General features: G+C 40.7%; 1 protein-coding gene and 1 long non-coding RNA gene across 2 annotated transcripts in view; both read left to right on the plus strand.

Annotated features, from left to right (window-relative positions):
* The window catches only part of LOC115063815, a 50,140-nt gene extending 34,595 nt beyond the window's left edge, over positions 1-15,545 (plus strand). Inside the window, exon 4 of the long non-coding RNA XR_003843677.1 lies at positions 15,511-15,545. This is a non-coding gene — a long non-coding RNA (uncharacterized LOC115063815). The remainder of the gene's footprint in view (positions 1-15,510) is intronic.
* Positions 1-18,706, plus strand: part of LOC110319747 (IQCJ-SCHIP1 readthrough transcript protein) — a 719,522-nt gene that overhangs the window by 319,525 nt on the left and 381,291 nt on the right. The window lies entirely within an intron of this gene.

Consider the following 18,706-nt stretch of genomic DNA (forward strand, 5'->3'; position numbering starts at 1 on the left):
TTCTCTTTCTTTCTTTCTTTCTTTCTTTCTTTCTTTCTTTCTTTCTTTCTTTCTTTCTTTCTTTCGCCAACCAAGTTTAACATGGAGTGCTTATTTACTTGAGCATTGGCGACTCACCAGGGGCTACACTCTGAAGAACATGATACTCCTTACCCTGGCTAGCATTAGATGGTGCCTCAGCTCCTCTCCTGTCCGTGGTCAAGTACAGAAGGTGCTTAATCGGCTGCAGATCTTGTGGAGGTAGCCACAGCTCATAGTTGCAATGGCCATGTCTTACACAAAGACAATTCACAGCACTTCTACCCAGCCTTTGATTCTTATGTTCTTTCATCTTCCCCCCATCCCTGCCCTTTCCTTGGTGTTCCTTGACCATGGGATCTTTAAGCAAATGTTATGGGTTTTTTTGTTTGTTTCTTTTTGTTTTTCAGTTTTTGTCTGTTTCTTTATTTAAATCAGTATAGCTGAGAAACATGGAATGTGTCCATAAGAAGTGTTCCTGTCATTTTGTGGTCACTAAATGGACTTTGGCAATTTTAAAAATGAAGGGTCACAATTTGCTGCAATTGGAGACGTGTTGTTAAGTCCCAATTCAAGAGAATACTCAGTATATTAAGAATCTTAATTAATTTAAGTTTTATATTTCAGAAAGTTTAATCCCATATTCCAGTATTTCAAAATCTTTCTAAATTATATCTTCATTCACTCTCCATAACAATAGAATAAAGAAACGAAGGTGCTGAGGCATACAGTTTAAATAAGGCCCATGGGAGGTGGCTCAGTAGGTAAAGAGCTTGCTACACAAACATGAAGCCTCAGTTTAGATCCCTGTCACCCCTGTAAGAGTTAGGACATGTTGGCCCATTCCCATAACCATACCAATTAAAGGACAAATTAGGTAGGTCTTGGGAGCTTAATGGCCAGCCAGTCTAGCCAAAATGATGAATTCTAGGTTCCATAAGTTCAATAAGTGACCCTGACTCAAAAATAAGGTGGAGAATGATAAAGGAAAGAAAACCATGACAAAGTTAGGTATAGGTAGGACTCATAAACACATGCTACAGGAGTAAGACCAGTAACCTGAGGAGTGTTTCCATCTGTACAGTGAATACGTAAGAGGGAAAGGAAATTCCAGCCGAGTGAAGACCTGGAAAACTGAAACCACAAAGTAACCACATGTGACACACCCTTGATCAAAACTGTCTCAAGCAGAAAACCAGATAGAGAACTTCAGTGCCAGTCATCAAAATATGTCCTGGTTCTAGGATGGCTGTAAACATTACTTTAAAAATTAAAAATGCCAAAATATTACTTTACTTCCAATAGCATGCTGAATACTTTTATGTTAACTTGACACAAGCTAGAGTCATCTGAGAAGAGAGAGCCCCAGTTGGTAAAATGCCTCTGTCAGACTGCTCTGTGGGTAAGCAAGCCTGAAGGTCATTTTCTTAATTACTGAGTGATGTCAGAAGGGACCAGTCCATTGTGAATGGAAATCCCTGGTTGGTGGTCTGGGATTCTATAAGAAAGCAGGCTAAACTAGTCAGTAAGCAGCACTCCTCCATGGTCTCAGCCTCAGCTCGTACCTCCAGGTGCTTGTCTGGTTTGAGTCCCTGCTTTGATGGACTGTGATTCAGGGTATGTAAGCCAGATAAACTCTTTCCTCCTCAGGTTGCTTTTGGCCATGGTGTTTCATCACAGCAATAGTAACCATAACTAAATGAGGGGTGTTGAAAACAAAAAGAAGCTGAAAGGCTCATACATTACGGGTGAGAATGCAAATAACACAATTGCCTTGGAAACCAGGTTGACAGTCCTTCAGGAATTTAAAGTCAGATTTACCATGTCATTCAGTAATTCATGAAGAGGATGGAAAACATATCTCCAGACAAATATGTGTGCGTGAATACTCATAGAAACATAATTCATAGACAAAAAGACTGCAAGTGTCCTTAAATTTACTAATAGATAGTGATCTTACCGAAGTGAAATATTAAATATTCTTGTACTATAAAAGGAGACTGAATTATTGATACATGCCACAGGTAGATGATTCTTGAAGACATTGTATTAATATTGCATGACTTCATTTATATAATATGTCCAAAACAGGTAAATATAGAAAGATGGGATAGCTAATCAGAGCTTTCCAGTGGTAGGCAAGATGGAAAATGATAGCTAATAGATACACAGATCTGGGGAGACACTGAGGAAATGTTCTGGAAGTACACAGTGGTGATGGCTACCCAAATGCAAGACTACTAAACACTACATTATTTTACTTTCTAAGTAAAGTAAATCTAATAAGTTTGATAACGTGCACATTGCTCTAAGACAAACAACCAAGCCTGGTTCTAGTTTGTTTATCCTTATTTACTGGTTTGCTTTCTCGTTAGAGCATCCTATACCCCAACCTGGCTGGCCTTTGGAATTTACTTAAAACTTCCAGATCCATTTCTGTATCTCCTTTTGGCAACTTCAAAATCATTGTTAAATCATCTGAGAATCACTCAGTGTGGAGATAGAAACAGGATACTTAGGGAATGGGCAACAGAGCAGGAAGTGGGGCAAAGGCTACCGCGGGAGCTGAAGCTTCAGCAGGGAGTTCTTGGCGAGGATGGAGAAGCAGCTGAGGGCAAGGAAGTCAAAGCACAGTGAATGCCTTTTTGTGTTTTGCCTTGTGGTTTTGAGGTAAGAGTGCCTGTATTCTAAGCTGCCCTCCATGTGTAGGTAGGCAAATTTGAACTTGTGATCCCCCTGCCTCTACTTCTGAAGTGCTGAGATGACAGGTGTATACCATAACCCCCATTTTATGCAGTACTGAGGATCTAGCCCAGCATCTCATGTACTCTAGGCAACTGATCTACCAACTGAAGTTGATCTGCATGCCTGAACTGACTCTGTGTCTGTGAAGTCGTGCATTAATCTGCATACATAAGAGACAAAGCTGTGCCTTGGTTCTGCCATTCAGGGACATGGCAGGCCATCGCATGTCAGGTGCTTTTAGAGCTGGAACGGCTAGATTGAAAGGCCAAGCACGACAGTATTTCTCATAGACAGCTCAACCAGATAAATCAAAACGGCTTTATAGACTCCTTCATGAGACTTCAGGAGAGAATCCAAGATGTCCCAAGTTTCTATGGAGCTGGTAAACCAGCATTGATTTGCTATACTCGCTGCCTGGCAGAACATACTGTGGATATGATGTGAGATAATCGTGTGTTTGAATTAGCGTCCTTAATATTTAAAATGCTTTGAATCTCCAGATTTATTCTTTTTCCTAATATGTCTTAAATTCCTCAGGGATGGTATTCTTATAGAGTAATTTTCAATGACAACTAGAAAAATAACTGCAACATTTGGTTGAAAGAGGTTCAAAATAGTGGGATGTATTGGTTTTAGATAGACAAGTTTTGCAAGAGCAGCCATCAGATGATTTGTCTAATGGTTTTAGGGTATATTGACTATTCCACAAAAGTTGTAACAAAGCAAATAATTAAATCTATTTATGAAAATTTAAGCTATGGTAAAATTAGGGTGTTACGTGGCAACTTTTACTTTAATTTTAATACTACTAATTAACAATAATCTATTTCATAACAAATATAATTAATAATAAAAAATCAATACTAATTTTGTTAACATTTACTTTCAGTTAATATCATTATTATATACAATACAATGTTTTAAGATTTATACATAATGCACGAAGATTAAATCAAGCTACTTAACATATCAACTTTTACATTTGCCTTTCACTTTATGGTGGTGAAATATTTATAATTTATTATGAAACATATATTACATTTTGTTGGATACAGTAATCATTCTATGCAATAAATTTCAAAACTGGCTTCTCTGAAATATTGAACCATTATACCAACATCTTCCTGTTTTGTTCCTCTCCTACAGCTCCAGCCTCTGGTGCCCCATGTTCGACTCTCTGCTTTTACCCATGAGACTCTTTAGATTTCATGTGCAAATAATATCATGTCACATTTGTCTTTCTTTTCCTAGATAATTTCACTTAGCACAGTGCCTTGCTGGTTCATTCATATTATCAAAAATAACAGAACTCTTACTTTTTAGAGCTAAGTAGTGGTCTAATATTTACACATGTCTTCTTCTTCTTCTTCTTCTTCTTCTTCTTCTTCTTCTTCTTCTTCTTCTTCTTCTTCTTCTTCTTCTTCTTCGTTTTATCATAACAGCCGGTCATGGCTCATTGTCATTTCAATTTCTATTTTCCTAATGATTTAGTGATGGTGAATATTTTCACATACTTACTGGTCATCTCTTTTCTTTTTGATTAGCCCTCCATCAGACTTGGATTTTTTTTCATTTTTCACCTGCTCTGTGCTTAAACCTTTCTAGCTCCAGTGTTTTTCTCTCTCCTTCCTAATTACCTACCCTCTACTAACTTCCCTTTCTCCTTTTTTGTTCCATTCCTCTTGGCTCTGCAACTTTGAGAGCTCCCCTCTTTCCCCAAATTTCCCAGTCCCATGAAAACAAGTCAATCTGTACCCCTTGAAGATGATCAGAACTATAGAATGGCACCCAGCCAAAACAGCTCAGATTAAACTCAAGGCCCACAATACAGAAGAACAATTGTAAAAATGTCCAAAGAGTTTAAGGGAACTCAAAGAGAAAATGAATAAACACCTCAATTAACTAAAGTGGACAAGGAAAATAAAAGATACAAACATTACATATAATGTTGTAAGAATGACCGTCCTACCCAAAGCAATGCACAGATCCCCCACAAGTCCAATAAAAATCCCTGTGACATTCTAAGTAGAAATAGAACTCAAAAACTTAGCATTTGTATGGAAACACAAAAGCAATTCTAAGCAAAAAAAAAATATATATAATGTTGGTGGTATTACCATACCTGATCACCTGGTCACACTACAGAGCCAAAGTAATGCAAAAGGCCCAGTGCAGGCTAAAAGCAGACACATACTTCAATGGTATGGAACTTTCAAACTTACATCCATAGCATTACAGCTATTTGCTATTTGACAACAGTGCCAAAATTGTACACAGAAAAAAGAAAAGACAGCATCTTCAACATACACTTTTGGGAAAAATTGAATGTTTACATGTGGAAGAACCAAGCAAAATCCTAATTGCTCATCCCTTGCAACAGAAATCAACTCTAAATGGATCATATACCTCAACACACAATGTGGACTTCTGAAACTTCTAGAAGGTAAACATTGCTACAGACTTAAAAGTCCAGGCACTCAGGGAATAAGGACATCTAACAAGTGTGAGTCCATGACACAAAAGCCTTCTGTACGGCTGAGAGGATAATCATATCTAAGGGAAGCCTAGGGAATGGGAATTTTTGCCAGCCCTACATCTAATAGAGAATTAATATTTTGAATACATAAAGAACTCCCAAACAAAACAAAACCACAAAACGTCAAGTAAACAAACAACCCAATCAAAAAATAGTCTACAGATTTGAATAGAAAATTTTCAAAATAAAAATAAAAAATTCTAATGAACAAAAGTCTTCAACCTCATTAGTTAACAGGGGAAATGCAAATAAAAACTACCCCACCCCAGTCAGAATGGCTAAGATTAAGAAAATGAATGACAGCAAATGCTTCAGGGCTTGGAGAAAGAGAAGTTCTGATTCACTGTCGGTGGAAGTGTGAACTGGTGCAACCAGACTACAAATCCCTGTGGAGATCCCTACAAAAGCTACGATTGAACTAATATTTGTCCTGGCCATCCCACTCCTGGGTGCAGACTCAAAATTCCCATCAAAAGACACAGCCAGCTGGCCCAAACTCTGATCGGGATGGTAGGCTCAGCAGTTTAGAGTCCATTGGAGAGGGCCTCGAGAGGACCAGTGCTAATGGGTGGCTCAAGAAAGTCCTGAGGTGGGTCAGTGGACTGGAGAGCACGGGGAGACTCAAAGATGCAGGGCCAGGCGGGGTGGAACTGGAGAGGAGGCATCTGGGACATCTGCCAGGTTCCTTATGTGTGTGGGCTATCAGTTGCTTACCAAGTGACTTGTACACACCGACTCCCACTCTGCAGGCTGTCTCATCACCTCAGTAGTCAGCTCCTTCACTGGGTGGAATCCTCTTGTGTTCCAGCATCTCATTTGTCCGTTTTTCGATTTGTTGCAGGTGCTTTCAGTTATATCCAAAAGGTAGCCCTGACAGGTCTTTAAGAGAGCTCATCCCTTAGGTGTTTTCAGACAGTGTCGCTTTCAGGGACTGTATTCGAGTCTTTAGATGGTTTACACTGGTCTTCGTATATGGGGTGTCACATGATTCACGTTCGTGGTTCTGCATGAGTGTCCAGTCTCGCCAAGCAACTGTTCTTTCCCAGTCATTGCATATTACATGTCTTGTCATCTTCATCAACAATCGATTTTACATGAGTCTGTGGGTCATTTCTGGCCTTTTTATCTGGCTCTGTTATCCAGCTCAGCTTGTAATCACTATATAATGTGCTTTAAGATCTGAGTATATTATATATCCAAAGTTATTCTTTTTTGATTACTTTGATTCTTTGTGGTTTCATATGGTTTACTTTGTCTATTTTTATGAAAAAAATTATATTGCAGCCTAACCTGTAGTCACTTTGGGTATTAGTGTGGACACTTTCACAGTATTAGTTCTTCCCATCTCTGAACATAGCACAACTTTCCAATCAGTCATGTTTTCTTCGTTTTCTCTCATCAGAGTCTTAGAGATTTTGTAAACAAGTCTTTCACCTCCCTGATTAAATTACCATGTGTCTTAGTCAGTGTTCTATAACTATGAAGAGAAACCATGACCAAGCAGCTCTAAAAAACAGCAGTTTGGGTTTGGGGGTGTTAGTCCATTTTCATCATGGTGGGAAGCATCGTGGCACTCAGGCAGGCATGGTGCTGGAAGGGAAACTGAGCAGTCTACGTCCAGATCTACAGTGTGCTGGAAGAGAGAGACACTGAGCCTGGCTTGAACTTCTGAAACCTCAAAGCGCACCCTAGTCACACAGTTCCTCCAACAAAACCACACCCATGCCAACAGATAGTGCCACCCCCTAAGCATTCAAATTATGAGCCAGTGTGTAAGTCTTCGTCTTTTGTTATTGTTGTTGTTCTTACTGCAAATGGGATAGTTTTTCTTCATTTCTCTTGGGATAATTCGTTGGCCTCACATTGAAACACTGCTGACTTTTGCACGTTGAGTTTATAATCTGCAACTCTGCTAAATTTGTGTTCCTATTTTATTGTTTTGTTCTTGGTAGAGCTTGGGGATTTGTGCATATGATGCATCATGAGGAAACAGTGGCACATTCATACCTTGCTTTCTTATTAAGATGTTTTTTTCTCTTACTTAACTTGGAGCAATATTTTAAAAAATATTTACAATGATTTCTAAATGCATGAGGGAATCCATTTAATAAACTGTTAAACAAGAAAAATAGAGTGTCAACCCCTATATATCATGTGATAGTGATAGAAAAGAATGCTTGCATAACAACTCAGTCAATGCAGTGCTTGGTGTACTAGCATGAGAACCTGATTTTCATTCCTAGTAGCACAAGAAAACACAAGTATGACAGGGTCACCTGCAATCCCAGAGTTGGGAAGGGAGAGTCAGCCAGCTCCTCGGGGCTCATTTGCCTACCAAGCAAACCCCAGGGCTGTGAGAAACACTGTCACAAAAATTCAGTTACTTTTTTTTTTTTTAAATTTTATTCAATCTCTTTTTTTACACTCCAAATTTTATCTCCTTCCTAGTCCACCCTCTGACTGTTCCCCATCCCATACCTCACTCTCACCCTGCTGTCTCCATAAGGATGTCCCCACTCTCCAGCCCCCACCACACCAGACCTCTTAAACTCCCTGGGGACTCCAGTCTCTTGATTAAATGAATCTTCTCTGACTGAACCCAGACCCAGCAGCCCTCTATGGGGTCTCATATCAACTAGTGTATGCTGCCTGGTTGGTGGTCCAGTGTCTGAGAGATCTCAGGAGTCCTGGTTAATTGAGACTGCTCGTCCTCCTACAGGATCACGCTCCTCAGATTCTTCCAGCTTTTCCCTAATTCAACCACAGGAAGGGGTCAACAGCTTCTGTCCATTGGTTGGGTGCAAATATCTGCATCTGACTCTTTCAGCTGCATCTTGGGTCTTTCAGAGGGCAGTCATGTTAGGCCTCTTTTTGTGAACGCTCCATAGCCTCAGCAATAGTTGTCAGACCTTGGGGCCTCCCCTTGAGCTAGATTCCAGTTCGGGTCTGTTGTTTCGCTGGACCTTCTTTTCTTCAGGCTCCTCTCGATTTCCATCCCTGCAGTTCTTTCAGACAGAAACAATCATGGGTCAGAGTTTTGACTCTGGGCTGACATCCCCATCCCTCATTTGATGCCCTGTCTTCCTGTCTGGAGGTGGGCTCTATAAGTTCTCCTTCCCCACTGAAAAATATAGTTTCTTATCACTAACACAGATACACAGACATACAGACATGAACACACACACAGTCACATAGACATACATAGAGGTAAACACATACACACACACACACACACAGAGAGAGAGAGAGAGAGAAAGAGAGAGAGAGAGAGAGAGAGAGAGAGAGACATGCATGCACATGCACACAATCATGTAGAATAAACCTCGTAATTTCAGTCTTGCATCTTCATTTACTGAGTATGGCAAAGAAAGTACAAAATGCTTAGTGTAAGTGGTATTTCAAATATACAAGTTAATTTCCTACTCTAAATGTTTCCCATCTAATGTTTGTGACATCTCCATTTAAAAAAAAAAAGAATTGTTTTTATGTGATATTGCGATAGCTAGGCATCCTGTATTTTTATTTGTGAGGTCTAACAGCCTAATCACCAGTTCATTTGTCTGTGATTTCTGAGAGGTGGGAGCTCCTACCAGTTTGGTGGCCTCATGTTTGATTCTGCAGCCCAGCCCAGCAAGCTGGCAAGAAAAAGTACAATGTAATCCTTGTTTATGCTTTTAATAAGCACTTGGTTGCCTGATGTGATTTGGGGAAACAGTAATTAGTATACCTAACATCACTGGTTTAACTCTATCATGAATAAAATCTTCACCCGACCTGAATAAGAGAACACAAAGTGTATGCTCAGTGGTCCTCCTAAAGAATTTCAGAAAGTCAGAAAGACAGAGGTGGGTACAGTTTGGGGATGGTGGCTTGTATAAGAGCCAAATGACAGTGAGCAATCTAGAAAGAAATGGGTTTGGTCAAGGGTATGTGTACGAGCATAGGTATAGTGGGGTGGGGAGGGTCCCTGTAAGCTTAGAAAGCTGACTGAATTCCTGATGTAAGGCACTGGACATGATACTTTGCATTAGCTAGATGAAAACCTGATGCTTATCCCACAGCATCGCTGAGAAAAGTGTGTTGGAGACTAGAAGTTAAGCACAAATGGCATTATCCCTCTCGACACAGCATGCGCTCCTTCCTGAAGCCATTGTCCCTGTTGCCTGCTTAGATAAAAGCATATACTTACCCATATGACTGATCATCCCTCTCAAAAAAAAAAAAAATCCATACTCTTAGAAGGAAAGATTGGTCATGACGTACAAGGAGTTAAATTCTGAGGCTGCAAGAGAAGCAGCCTTCTAAACACCAGTCACTGAAGCTGAATGATTCTCTGGGATGAAGGAGGAGTCAAGGGGGACCCACTGAACACAGTTCATGAATTTAATCATCTTGTTGAGTATCCTGACCTGCAGGTACTAATTATAAAGCACTGTGAAAATTATGGCAAACGACTCTCTTATTAACTCTTTTACATAAATATGTATTTCTTAAATGGGAATAGAAATGGATGTTATTTTCAGTTTGCCTTTCTCCTGCATATACACATTAGTGACTGAGGAGTCAGAAGAGGCACAAAAGCCATCAAAATCCCACTCTATAGCCTATCTCCAAAATGCGAAACAAGGTTTAATCTAGGCAATGATGCTTGGGACCAAGCTGAGCCCAGATGGCCTCTTAGACCCTTGAAGCTCCACCCCGAAGCAGATGTGACAGTGGCAGCCTTTCTAGTGCCCAACAGTGAGTGGTATCTTTCGGTTGAGTGACAGATGAGCAAAAAGCCAGGTAATGGGATAGGCTCGTGAGAGAATAGGAAAGGTGACATGGGAGAGGCAGCCGATAGAGAGGAAGAGTCGGGACTACCTTGCTTCAATTTAAAAGGAAATAAGTGAGAACTCTTAATTGAATGTCATCTCTCTACAAAAATGTAAACCGTAAATTCAACCTGTCTTTAAGTCAGCCTCTCATGCAATTAGCTTGGCTACAGTTTGGGTACCACCGACATGATTCCCACTGTCTTCACTAGTCATTAACCAAACAGCTGTTTCGGGGAATTTTTTTTCCTAAATGGATTGAAATTTGGGAAGCACTTTCATGAATGGCTCTTGCTATTTTTCCCTTCTCTGCCAAAGACGCTGCTTGGTAATTTCGACCCTAAAAACAAAAGATTGTTTGATGTTGTATCCTTTTCTTTGCTTGGCTAGGGTATAATGCAGTTAATCTGCAGCAAGTAGTGAGAAAAGCAGAAACGTTCTAAGGGACGATCGAGCTCATCTGTCCCATGATATAAATGGATTATCAATCACACTTTGTCTCTGTGGGAAATCGCAGCTCCTTGTTGTCCAGATGCTCCTGTGCGTTATTAAGCCAAGTGCTGAAACAACAGGAGGAGATGCTGTATCAATCTCAGTCCTAGACAGGACCACGGGGACCCCAAATACAGCCAAAGGCTCCAGAAATGTGAGTTACTGTCAGCCTCTTACACATCACTACATGAAGGCATACTGAATTGGGCTTTACAAAATTGGTGATTAAATTAATAGCATTTTAACATTTCGTGTTTACTTTCTGCTCAATGACAAGTTTAAAGTCATGAGTATAAAACATGTAAATGTATATGTATTCATGAGTGTGTAATGTTCTGTCATACTGTGACAGTTTGATCAACAGGGACTATTATTGTCAAGGATGAGAGCACGGTCTTATTGTGACATGGGAAAGCAGAGACCAGAAAGTTCAAATGTAGAGTCTCTTTGCTATGTAATAAATTTATAAAAGAAAAAAAAGATGTGTTCACTGAATCTGTAATATCTTAAGTACCCAACAGACTAAAATAACAAGCATGGAACTTTTTTTATGGTTAGTGGGATTCTGAGACCAGGTCTCACCCTGAAGCCCAGGCTAGCCCATGATGGCCTCAAACTTTTTTCAGTCCTCCTATCGCAGGTTCCCAAGTGCACGAGCCACTTCATCTGAGAAAAGGGTAAAAGGTTTGTTGCACTTATAATGTACAACAGAAACTAATACAGGTTAGAGACAAACATCATCCTCTCATGCTTAAGAATGGTGGTGGGAAGCTGGATGCAGTGGGGCACATCTCTAATCTCAGCCTGCCTGCAGCGAGATGGGAAACGGAGCCAGAACTGCCCAGAAATTAGCTGGCCAGCTAACCTGCAGCACACATTACACCGATAGAAACAACAGGGACTGTGTCGCAGAGAGGGTGACAATGGAGAACTTAACCGAAACGTTGTTCTCTGAGCCCCACACATGAGCTCTGGCATGTGTACACACACACACACACACACACACACACAACACATGCGCAGCGCTGACAGTGGTTAGGACCAGAGTCAGTCAGTTCTACATTTTTTATTAGATATCTTCTTCATTAACATTTCAAATGCTATCCCAAAAGTCCTCTATACTCTCCCCACCCCCGCCCTGCTCCCCTACCCACTCACTCCCACTTCTTGGCCCTGGCATTCCCTGTACTGGGGCATATAAAATTTGCTAGACCAAGAGACCTCTCTTCCCAATGATGGTCAACTTGGCCATCTTCTGTTACATATGCAGCTAGAGACATGAGCTCTGGGGGTACTGGTTAGTTCATATTGTTGTTCCACCTATAGGGTTGCAGCCCCCTTCAGCTCCTTGGGTANTTTCTCTAGCTCCTCCATTNGGGGCCCTNTGTTCCATCCNATAGNTGACTGTGAGCATCCACTTCTGTNTTTNCCAGGCACTGGCANAGCCTCACANGAGACAGCTATATCAGGGTCCTTTCAGCAAAATCTTGCTGGCCTATGCAATAGTGTCTGGGTTTGGTGGCTGATTATGGGATGGATCCCCAGGTGGGGCAGTCTCTAGATGGTCCATCCTTTCATCTTAGCTCCAAACTTTGTCTCTACAACTCCTTCCATGGATATTTTATTCCTTATTCTAGGGAGGAATGAAGTATGCATATGTTGGTCTTTCCTCTTGATTTTCTTGTGTTTTGGAAATTGTATCTTGGGTATTCTAGGTTTCTGGGCTAATATCCACTTATCAGTGGGTGCATATAAAGTGACTTCTTTTGTGATTGGGTTACCTCACTAAGGTTGATATCCTCCAGATACATCCATTTGTTTGAAGCCACAACGTACCCAAACTTATGGGACACAATGAAAGCAGTCCTAAGAGGAAAACTCAGAGCCCTGAGTGCCTCCAAAAAGAAACTAGAGAGAACATACACTAGCAGTCTGACAGCACACCTAGAAGCTCTAGAATGAAAGGAAGCAAATTCACCCAAGAGGAGTAGAAGGCAGGAAATAATCAAACTTAGGGCTGAAGTCAACCAGTGGAAACAAAAAGAACTATTCAAAAAATCAACCAAACCAGGAGCTGGTTCTTTGAGAAAATCAACAAGATAGATAAACCCTTAGCCAGACTAACTAGAGGGCACAGGGACAGTATCCTAATTAACAAAATCAGAAATGAAAAGGGAGACATAACAACAGATCCTGAGGAAATCCAAAACATCANCAGATCCTACTACAAAAGGCTATACTCAACAAAACTGGAAAACCTGGATGAAATGGACAANTTCCTAGACAGATACNAGGTACCAAAGTTAAATCAGGATCAGATTAATGATCTTAGCAGTCCCATTTCCCCTAAAGAAATAGAAGCTGTCATCAGGAATTCAAGGCCCATACATAAACATAATAAAAGAAATCTGCAGAAATCCAGTAGCCAACATCAAAGTAAATGGAGAGAAGCTGGAAGCAATCCCACTGAAATCAGGGACTAGACCAGGCTGTCCACTTTCTCTTTACCTATTCAATACAGTACTTGAAGTCCTAGCCCGAGCAAATCAACAACAAAAGGAGATCAAGGGGATACAAATTGGAAAGAAAGAAGTCAAAATATCACTATTTGCAGATGATATGGTAGTATATATAAGTGACCCTAAAAAGTCCACCAGAGAACTTCTAAACCCGATAAACAGCTTCAGCGCAGTAGCTGAATATAAAATTAACTCAAATAAATCAGTGGCCTTTCTCTACACAAAGGATAAACAGGATGAGAAAGAAATTAGGGAAAGTCAGTTCTATTTTAATAAAAGTGAACACCTGTAGTCATATGCTATCCTGATTAACTGAGAATCATAGGTCAGGTATGCCATGGTGCTGGTAAGCCAGATCAGCCTGCTAGGCAGTTCTTTCATAGGTCAACTATGTCATGTAAACAAAACATTTACTGTCACTGTATTTAAAATACATACTAATTTGTGCCTCAATGTGTATATCATTATGATGTCATCAAAACTGATGAGAAGTTCAAAAACTTAGCTAAAGATAAGCACAGCCTCCTCTCCTGGGTAATTTGTATAGTTACAGCTACCACAGCACAGGGAATTGGAGCTAGAGCTGAATGGCTCATGGTAATTTTGGTCCCCCAAATGCACACAAAAGAATCTCAGGGACCCAAATGGAGGCAGCCAGTTAATATCAAAGCACTTTTAAAGCCAGGACTAAATGGGAAGGTCTGTATGAGATACAGGATAATTTCCTCTACACATTGCTGATATAATTTTAAAATCCCGTTTCTTTAAATATTGGTATTTACCTTTGAAAAATTCAATGAGAGACTTTGCTTAAATATCGCTCATTTTGCACTTTCCGTGAGAAAAGCAAAGGAACCTGCAAACCAGTTACCCTGCTGATTAAAATCACGCACTGCATATGAATTAAAACTATTGACCATTTAGAGAAACAATTAAAAAGCTCTACAATGCGTTAGCACAGAATCCCATCAGTTGTCTGCCTGAGCTCTGGTAAAATGTCTCTTTCCATTCCTCCAGCTCATTAATTCCCAAGCTGTGATGCTAAGGATGATAACATTTAGTTTTTCAGCGTGTTGCCTACTCCTCTTCCTTTTGTTTTTAAAAAGCAAGTGGGCATTTTACCTCCTGTCCATGAGCAGTCATCTCAGCTCTCCTCGGAGATTAAGCATTGCCTTCTCTTCTGACCTTGAGGACTGTGCCCAGCTTCCCCCCGCCCCCACCTTGGCCAAATAAAAGCAGAGTTCTCAATATCAATGTTCAGTTCCATGATGGGTTCAGGAAATCCATTTTCCCCTACTCCCTCTTAGTCCTGAACAGCTAGTGTTGCCTGGCAGGATCTCAAGGTGGCTTTTAGAGGCTAAAAGACACAGAACAAAGGGGCAGACTCGGGAACCTTGTGCCCTGGCCACCCACTTCACATAGAGACTGGGTAATTGCTACTTTTAAGTGGTTCCATTTCTTGGGCTCTCGAATATGAAAGCACACACAGGACTAGCCACCTCTAGCCAACGATTAGTGGGAGAAGGCATTCTGGAAAGTTCTGGGGTGCTGCATGTTGGTAGAAAGCCATTTATTTAGGACTTCAATTGTGAGGAAGAGGACTGTTAAAACATCCCTGAGTACTGACCCAGGTTCCATAAGAAATGCAATTACCTGTGACCCTATTGAGAAGAACATACTTGTGGCTGAAAGGGTATGGACTTTGGCATCAAATATATAGTCTGAATCTCAGTCCTTCCTCTTCTCTTTATGATCATGGGCAAATGGCTCTTTTTCTGTGTCCTTACATCTAAGACCTACCACACAACTTCTCCACAGCAGTGTGTTACAAAAACTTAAAGTCCATATGTATAACATTCTTGAGGGAAGTTGATAAGTGACAGACATATTGTTTTCAGAAACAATTGGCCATCAAAGAATACTTCCTGTGTATTAGCTGCCGAAGTTCTCACTAATTCTGTTCCTTTAGGCAAAGAACCAGAAAGCTGTATCTCACAATGCCCACGTGTAGCTTGCATAAACCATTACCAGTTATTATTTCTAGGGATGGCAAATGAATACACCATGGGCTTAGGAAGCGAAGGTTTCGCAACTTCAAATACTTGTTTCATGTTTTAATGGTATGATGTTTAAGTATGCAGTGAATGTACTACAATTAGGCAAATTAACACATTTATCTCTTCATATACCCACCACTAGTGTGTGGCAAGGGCACTCATGATCCACTCTATTAGCAAATTTCAAATGTGTGATGCTATGTAATAGATCCCTAGAAGATTTCCATGCTCATAATTGAAACTGTATATTTTTATATCTCCCAATCTCCCGGCCTCCATCCCTGAGAGCTACTCTTCTAATCTCTGCTTCTCTGAATTTGTTTTTTTAGATTCCACCTTTGACGATAATTACCAAATACCTGACTATAGCATGATGTTTTTCAGGTCAGTTCATATTATTGAAAATGGTAGAGTTTTCTTATTCGTGGAGACTGAATAAAGTGGTAGTGTGTGTGTTTCTGTAAATAACAATTTGCTTTGCCATCCTCTCTTGATGGACACTTGGGTTTTCAGGACCACCATACCTGTCATTACTGTGTTTTAATCAGTATGATACTGCTAATGTCTCTCTGAGACACCGGTATCATTTCTTTTCAATAAATAGACAGAAGTAAGATTGGAGGACCATGCTCTAATTTATAGCATACTTATAATTTTATTGGGGAGTAATCTCTAAATTTCTTTCCACAATAGCCACTGTAATTTCCATTCCCTACCACAAAAGACAAGATTCCTCTTTCCTTCACTTCCTCACCAGAACCTCTGACTTTTGTAAAGGTCACCCTGACAGGGGAGAGAGGTGATATGACCTTGTAGGTTTGCCAGCTGTGGTTACTGATGCCAAGCAGTGCTTTAGACTCCTCTTGGCCAGTTTGTATCTTGTTTGAGAAAATATCTCTTCAAATTCTTTGCCCGCCTTTACATTCTGGTTATGTCTTCTTTTACTACAGAGTTTCTTACAAATTTTAGAGATAATTTCTCACCAAACGCATTAGCAAGCACGTTCTTCTCCGTGACAGTTTACCTTCTCACATCGTCTGTTTTTTCTGGTCTGTGCTGAAGTCTTTTCATTTGCTGTCACTCCCACTGATACCATTTTACTTTTTCTAAAGGAAAAAACCTGTACTTTGAGGTCATATCCAAAAATAAATTATTGCCAAAACCAATGTCAAGGAGTTTGTGCCCTCTTTGTTCGTCTAGAAATATAAGCTTTCATATCTCAGGTCTTTTTAAAAAAATTATTTTGTTGAGATAGAGTTACATGGTGTTAAAGGCTCAGCCTCAAACTTCTTATGTGGCCAAGGCTGGTCATGAATTCCTGATCCCCCTGACTTTATCTCCCAATTTTTACAATTTCAGACAAGTGTTATCATGCCCAGCTTAAGAAACAAAACACAAACAAACAAACAAACAGATAACACTGAATGTTTTACCTGCTTGTATGCATGGATACCACTTCCATGCCTGGTGCCTTCAGAGGATGAAAAACGGTGTCAGATCCTCTGGAACTGGAGCCACAGATGGTTGTGGACCACCATTTGAGTACTAGGAATGAAACTGAAGTCCTCTGTAAGAGCAAATGCTCTAACCACTGAACTAATGCTGTATCCCCAACTCCCAGCTTTTAGATATCATGACTTTTCAAGTCTTAGGAATATCTTCTAGTGCCAAAAGAAGGCATCTCTTCAGAAAAGTGGTCCTGTTGAGTATCTGCTTCTCATAGCTAGTATCAGGAAACTACATACAGGGGTTTACTTGTGTCACATAAAGGCACAGGGAAGGACAGCTGGAGCCCTGGAGCCTGATCAGCTCCTCTGTGGCATCATCGTGGGAGCCATAGGCTTTTCCTCCTATTTTCCTCAGTGTGTAGCTTTTGTTTTCATGGATTCTGTACAAATATAGACCACAAGGACGAAAGAAAGGAGGAAGGGAGGTCATTGTTCTTATTGGCATCTCATAAACCATATTTATATAATATGGCCACACAGTAGCCCGAGAGTCTGGAGAAAATGTGGACATACTATTTTATCAAAGAAAACAGTGATTTAACAAGGAAGAGGGCTGGAGAGATGCTCAGCAGTTGAGAGCACAAGCTGCTCTTCCAGAGGACCCTGGTTCAATACCCAGTACCCACACAGCATTTCACAACTCTCTGTGACTCTAGTCCCCAAGGGTCTCACACCCTCATACAGGCATTCAGGCAGGCAAAACACCAATGCACATTAAATAAAAAATTTAAAAATAGGATTCCTTTATATGAGAGATGGAGAGAGGGAGAGGAAGGCAGGGAGAGAGAGGAGATGAATGAAAAGGAGAATAAGACAGGGAGGTAGAGGAGAGAGAGGGGGAAAGAGGAAGAGAGAGAGGAGGAAAAGGAAAAGGAGAGGGGGAGGGGAGGGGAGAGAAGCTGAAATGTACCCCACAAGGGTACAGTAGTGACAATAATCCAAAAAATGTCTCTTTGGCAGCTTCAGGAGACAACTTTCAATGGGAAGTCTAGCAACTCTAAGATTGAGAGGCGATTCACCTCTGTGGTTATTGTTTCATTTTGGGTAGTTTTAGTTTGGTTGAGTTTACTCACACTGTGTTGGGGGTTTCATCCAGACAACACTTCCCTAGCCTATTGCCCATGGTGAAGATCTGTCTCCACAAGGTAATTTATGAATAGTCCCCACGTTATTCTGGGCTCTTTAAGGGCTCGCCAGTGCAGTTTGCTGCCTTCTAGACAAAGAATAGCACAGACAGTGCAGCCATCAAAAGCCCAATATTTCCCTATCACTGTCTCTTCCTCCGAGGTGAAGAAGTGCACTTGACTCAAATGCAAATCCGATTCAAATCGTAGGGTTATCTGGAAAGTCCCTGTGATATGAAGATAAAACAAATGTTAAACCACAGTTGAGCCTGAAAATTTATAAAAATGAGTAATGTCCATAACCAAGTGTATGTGAATTAAGGCCACCTAAGAAAACTGGCTTCTTGATTGCTAGACATGAATATGCCCCTCACCACAAGGACAAATAAAAGCTGTTCTGTGCTGACTTTGATCCACTTTCTATATTACTTACTTTTTAAAGGTCCTGTTATACTATGGAGCCCATCTATGGTATGTGAGAAATGATGTTTTATCTTCCACAATATTTGATCACTAATAAGTTTATCAAGTTAGCTCTAGAAAACTCCACTCTGTTGAAGTATTCCGAGTAACAGGCATGCTTCCTGCATCGATGGGTCTGGTATGATGCTGGGTACGGTGATGAGTGTTGGCTGAAGATAAGAAAGATGAGACGTGGCTTTGAAGGCACAGCAGAAGAGGCTGTTGCTCTCTCAGGGCATAGGGGCAGTCCACAACTATGAGGAAAACAGACACCTGGGGAAAAGAGTCACAGAAAGGCCACGGCTCCCTGCAGAGAATGGGCATTCTACCTTGTGCACTTGGCAAGAATCTTAGGAGCCAATTGGCACCGCCAAAGTAGAGATCAGGAACCAACTGTTCAATGCCACGGGGAGAAAACCCGTAGAGAGGAT

This window comes from Mus pahari, chromosome 4 (genome assembly GCF_900095145.1).
Source record: "Mus pahari chromosome 4, PAHARI_EIJ_v1.1, whole genome shotgun sequence".
Classification (NCBI taxonomy): domain Eukaryota; kingdom Metazoa; phylum Chordata; class Mammalia; order Rodentia; family Muridae; genus Mus; species Mus pahari.